Here is a 6,822-nt window from a genome sequence, read left to right on the forward strand (position 1 = left end):
CATCCCAACTAGGCTACTTAAGGAGGTCTTTCCTTTAGTTAACACTCATATATTAGATATGATCAATATATCCTTATTAGCAGGCTATGTACCACAGTCTTTTAAGGTAGCTGTAATTAAACCTCTTCTAAAAAAGCCCACCCTGGATCCAGAGGTGTTAGCCAACTATAGACCAATATCTAATCTTCCCTTTCTTTCAAAGATCCTTGAGAAAGTAGTTGCAGGCCAGCTGTGTGATTTTCTCCATGATAATTTATTTGAATTTCAGTCAGAATTTCAGTCAGGATTTAGAGTGCATCATATCATTGAGACAGCACTAGTTAAAATCACAAATGATCTTCTGATTGCTTCAGACAAAGGACTCGTCTCTGTACTTGTTTTATTAGATCTTCGTGCGTATTTGACACAATTGACCATCAAATTCTGCTTCAGAGACTGGAACATTTATTTGGCCTGAAAGGTTCTGCACTAAGCTGTTTTAAATCTTATTTATCTGATCATTTTCAGTTCGTTCATATTAATGATGAATCATCTCTACGTACTATGTTGGAGTTCCATAAGGTTCTGTGCTCGGACTGATCCTATTCACTCTATATATGCTTCCCTTAGGTAACATCATTAGAAATCACTCTGTAAATTTCCATTGTTATGCGGATGATTCACAATTGTATTTATCGATGAAGCCAGAAGAAACTGATCAATTTATTAAACTTCAAAAATGCCAAAAAGACATAAAAACCTGGATGAGCCTATCCTGACCCGAAAAGATGTAGAAAAATTGGTCCACGCTTTTGTTACCTCTCGGCTGGATTAACTCCCTATTATCAGGTAGCTCTAATAAGTCTTTAAAAACTCTCCAGCTAATTCAGAACGCAGCGGCATGTTTACTGACAGGAACTAAGGAACGAGATCATATTTCTTCTGTTTTAGCTTCTCAGCACTGGCTCAATGTAAAATCCAGAATTGAATTTAAAATCCTACTGTTAACTTACAAAGCTTTAAATGGTCAGGCTCCGTCATATCTTAGAGAGCTCATAGTGCCCTATTATCCCACCAGAACACTGCGCTCTGAGAATGCAGGGTTACTCATGGTCCCTAAAGTCTCCAAAAGTAGATGAGGAGCCAGAGCCAGAATCAACCTTTCCAGAGTTAATGTTCACATATTGCACTATGATTTGATAGAGGTTTAGAGCTGCAGCTGCATCATTCCAAAGGGATACTCATACTGAAAATGCTTCTTTTTTTTTAGGCGAACCTCAAAATGTTTCATTTGTGCTGTGTGCCATCTTCATTTACTCTTCACATATAACACATATACTGATCTCACAAGTGTTCCCTTTGCTATGACACCAAAAGTATTCAAATAGACCTTGTGGTTGCAGAGATATATTCATTTCATTATGGGTATGCAATTTTCGATGACGTCTTGATTAACCCATTACATTTTCCTGTTTCTCTGTTTATGTGACAGTACTCTTCTTTCTCCCAAATGGGGGCGCCTTGGTGATGACATGATGCTGGCCTGGTCTACTTGTATCATACTAGTGGTGTTTCAACGGTCACACAATGCAGCATGAGATTTTAAATTAGTTATACAAGGAATGTACTTCGCATAATGTAAGACATGTTTGGGGATTTTTATGAACAAATTTCAACATGAACAACAGCCAGACAATGTATATCCAAAACTCTTCCAAAAGATTCTGTTATTCTAAACCATGTTCAGGCCTGCAAAACAGTTTTTTAAATTTTATAACTTTTCCAGGAATTTCTCTAGTGCCTCTAGCCTCTAGTGTGTGACATAACAAAGGCATCAGGCAGCAATTGCTAAAGGTGCCCACTTGAAAGCCCAGTGAAGTCACAGGGTCTGAAACATAAAGCTCGGCCCTCAGTTGAAGGCGTCTGAAGGGAGCGTATTCTATGCCAACCACCCCACATAAGGCAAGTGCGGTGGCTGTGATACACTCACAGACTCGGGCGTACTATTCATCAAGACCACGTGACGTCACAGTGTTTTCACGCCGCCATATTTGTGTCTGCTCACAGCAGTCAGGTCACAGGTCACAGCATTGTCACGTTACCAAAACAAGTAGAGTAGAAGGAAAATCAGCGAGAGACGGAAACTTTATGTTACTTGAACGATTCCAGGAATATGTTGTACTATTGGCTGTGATACCAGTCGACAAAGAAAGCCTGGACTGCAGTTTTATTCCATCCCAAAGGATGTAGACTGGCGGAATAAATGGTTGGCTGAGATAAGAAGAGACCACTGGCAGCCAACAGCTAAGGTTAACTCCAGGTTGTGCAGTCAACACTTCGTGTCCGGTAAGTCCTCAACTCTATCTAATTTTTATTTTAGTCTTTGAAAACCCCTTACAAAACATGCTAAACATGATTAACTTCAGATGCCATATGATTAACGCTGACAGCCCGACACTACGTTACCTAACGTGATGTTAGCTACCTCAATGGAGATCCACATTGTCTTATGCTAACGTTAGCTAACGTTATCTGATTACGGTACACTCAAAAGCTTGCGGTTTGAGCTGATGTTAGTCACTAATTAACTATTGTTCATACCTACTCTTGTCGTGGTGTGGGTCCTTAAATATAATACACACTCACCGGCCACTTCATTAGCTAACACTTGTGCGGTCTAATATAATCCAATCCAATGGTTATGCTATAAATGCTATTTTTACGAAGCTTATACATTTTGGGTTTTTGTTGACATTGTCAAAAAGGTGATAATTATACATTATGTTTATTATAGAGGTCATAGTGGATGGTGCTGGTATACTGGAGTGCATTATATTGTGCGGTGTTCTTATAATTTTGCCCAATCCATTAACATATATTGAGGGGGACAAAATATTAGGAACACTTTAATATATTACACTCCAGTACGCCAGTGCCATCCAGTACAACCTTAATAATAAACATAAAGTGTAATTATCACCTTTCTGACAATGTCAACAAAAACTGAAAATGTAAAAAGCTTCATAAAGTATAATGTATGACAGAGCTGTTGGATTAGATTGCACGGGTGGACTTAATGAAGTGGCCGGTGGACGGACGGACACACACACACACATGGTGTGTTGCAGAGGTTAGCGGACAAAATACTGTTGAGGGTACTAAATATGGGTCGCAACCAATAATGGAAATTTTTAACAAATGTCGTTGTCTCTCCATCTCGTTTAAGTGTGAGGTGTGTACTGCCATAGTGAAACTGAGGGGTACGGTCAAATCGGACACAAATATGGCGGCGGTCTCCTTGACGTGACGTCACTGTTACCCATGAATAAGCGGAGTGGACTCCGCAAGGAATGTCCGCAGTCATTCGGGCTTCCATAGTCGAGCGCACTTCCGCGTTGTAGTTTCCTGTAAAAATGTCCGTGAAAAATCCCCGTGATGTGAAAAATACATGCCGAGCAGTCTTTTGTGTACACTGGTGCGCGGAGCGGAGTCCGCGCAGTCGTAAAATCTGAGCTTTGCGTGCACAGGGCTTGCGGACGTCCGCTTTTAGTCTGGGCGGACCTCCGCGGAGTCCGCTCCGCGTACGTTCCGCCCGAGTATGTTTGGGCCTTTACCGTGTAAAGACACACAATTTGGATTGGTTGCTGGGGACTTTAATTGTTGTTTGGAAAGTAATTTGGTTAAACTTTACCAACAGTATCTAGGTCCTAATGCATCAAATGCTTTAAAGATGGCCTGTAATGATGCAGGACTCGTGGATGTCTGGAGAGAAATTAATCCAACAGGAAAATACTATACTTTGTATTCAACCAGACACAAAACACACTCCGGATTGGACCCTTTTTTTAACCCCCAGAACCATCTTCTGTAATTTCCTGCAGTATAGGATCTATTCTTATATCAGACCATTCACCAGTTTACTTCCAAATATGCCTTCCTCAACAGATAAAACAAACTAAGTATTGGAGATTTAACTCCTCACTCCTAGCAAACGCTTGCAATAACATCAGGCGATGGCTGGAGCAGTATAGACAGGAAAATGCAGCTTCCCACGTTACTCCTGCGGTGATGTGGGACTCAAACAATCACCTACAGAGGAAAATACGAGGAAGTTAAATGATATTAGAACTAACCTCAATTGCATTCAAACTGAACATATCAAAAAACTGTTGTTCTTCACCAGACAACAATACTATGAGATTGTTAACAAGTCGAGCAGTCTTGTAGCCTGTCAGTTTAAAAAACAGCAGGCTGACCATACAATAAAATGCATACGTGACACAACAGGCCAACAGAAATATGACACACAATCATTAAAGTGGTCTTTTCTTGATTTCTATACACAGCCGCATGCATCAGAAAATCCAGCTGACTCAGATATCCATATGTTTTATGCAAAGGTATCCTAAATCCTCAATATCAGGGGGGCGGCAGTAGCTCAGTCCATAGGGACTTGGGATGGGAACCGGAGGGTCACCTGTTCAAGTCCCCCGTCCCGTCCCCCGAATATGGAGCGTAGACTGATTGCTGGAGAACTGCCAGTTCACCTCCTGAGCATTGCCGAGGTGCCCTTGAGCAAGGCACCGAACCCCCCAACCACTCGGGGCGCCTGACCATGGCAGCCCCTCACTCTGACATCTCTCCATGTGCATGTGAGTGTATTTCGGACCTGTGTGTTAATGAAAAAAAAAATGAAAAAAATGAAATTCCCCAGAGACCATACAGACTAATAAAGAAATTTGTGGAATCTATATTGGAAAAACCAAAAATAGAATCTCATTGTATGCTGATGATATAGTCTTGTACCTTACCAGCCCAGAGAGGTCCATCCCAGCAGTACAACACAATGGAGGATTGCTCTTTTTACCTCACGGGGTCCCCCTAAAGACGAAAAGACGGTATTGTCTGTTTTAACTGTCGCAAAAATCTTTCTGCGCGTGCATGTGATTAGTGTGCATGCGCCCGCGCGTGCAGCCTATTGCAGTCGCTCCTGCTTGTTTTCTCAGTTTTCTTACTTTTTTGCTTTATTAAGTTTGGTATTTGTGCTTGCTTTTTTGTGACTGTCATTTTGAAACTTCGCCCTCTCCAAACATGCTGATTGAGAGAGTTGTGCTCGTTTTCCTCACTCTGGAATTACTTCTTTCATTCGGACTCGGCACTATTGCGCAACAACTTCATGGCCGCATTGTTTACTCCAGAGATCAGCTGATCGTGCTGAGGCCGGCCGGCTTGGTGGCCGGAACATCGGAGATACCAATTGTGAATGAAAACACACAGAGGATGCAGGGGAGGAAGTAAACAGCAGCGGAAAAAAGCAGGGTTGAGACAACGGAGGCTTATGGAGAAGAGAAGATATAAGCCGTGTCTCCCCTCTCTCGTCATGGGCAACGTGACATCGCTGACAAATAAGATGGACGAGCTGACAGCGGTCGCCAGGAGTCAGAAGGAGTACCGGGAATGTAGTCTGATGTGCTTCACTGAGACATGGCTTCACCAGGACATTCCCGACAACAACGTCTCCATCAGCGGTTTTCAGACTGTTCGGGCCGACCGGGACTGCACCGAGAGCGGTAAGTGCAAAGGAGGGAGGCTTGCCGTTCTAGTAAATAACCGCTGGTTCAGTCCTGACCATATTTCTATTAAGGAACGTATCTGTTGCCCGGAAATTGAACTGTTTGCTGTTGGACTCAGGCCGTATTATTTGCCCAGGGAGTTTTCACATGCCATTGTTGTAACTGTTTACATCCCCCCCTCTGCCAACCCGACGTCGGCATGTGACGTCATTCACTCCGCCATAGCCCGCCTGCAGACTAAACACCCGAGTGCCTTCATAGCTATCTCGGGTGACTTCAACCATGTCACCATGGCAACAACATTGCCCACATTCACACAGTATGTGAGCTGTCCTACCAGAGAGGAGAGAACACTGGACTTGCTGTATGCAAACGCCAAAGATGCATACAGCTGCTCCCCCCTCCCCCCTCTGGGTAGGTCAGACCACAACCTGGTGCACCTCAACCCCTGCTATGTACCACTAGTCAAGAGCCAGCCTGCGACCATGAAGACAGTGAGGAGATGGTCGGAGGAGGCTTATGAGACATTGCAGGGCTGTTTTGGGGTGACAGACTGGCAGGCACTCTGTGAGCCACGTAGGGAGGACATCGACGGGCTCACAGAATGCATCACGGACTACATCAGCTTCTGTGTGGACTACACTGTCCCAGCCAGGACTGTCCATTGTTATCCAAATAACAAACCGTGGGTAACAAAGGACATCAAAGCCATCCTCAACTCAATGAAGAGGGCCTTCAGAGCTGGTAACAGGGAGGAGGTGAGAACAATACAGGGGGAGCTGAAGATGAAGATCAGGGAGGCTAAGGAGAGGTACAGGAGGAAGAAGGAGAGGAAACTCCAGCAGAATAACATGAGAGAGGTCTGGAGTGGAATGAGGACCATCACTGGCTTCAGGACCAACAACCACAGAGGAGTTGAAGGCAGTGTGGACAGGGCCAATGAACTGAATCTGTTTTTTAACAGATTTGACACTGCTGGACCTGCCCATCCCCCCCCGATTGTTCTGCTGTCTGTCTTGGTCAACCATCCCTATTTTCAACGAATGGACTTGTCGGGAATCTGGACTGACGTGCTGACGTATTGCGGTAAGCGAGTTGTGTCATTTCCGGTGTTTCTGTGACAGCGTCTCTGTACTGCTCTGGTGAATTCTGCTAGCCTGTTTTCTCACTACAGTTGCTTTAACGTCTACTTCAAGTCTTAACCCACACTGGTTCTGTTTAAGCACTTATAGCTCTCCTCCTTTCTACGACTTTCTCGCTAATCTCTTAG

The sequence above is a fragment of the Epinephelus moara genome, chromosome 7 (assembly GCF_006386435.1).
Source record: "Epinephelus moara isolate mb chromosome 7, YSFRI_EMoa_1.0, whole genome shotgun sequence".
NCBI lineage: Eukaryota > Metazoa > Chordata > Actinopteri > Perciformes > Serranidae > Epinephelus > Epinephelus moara.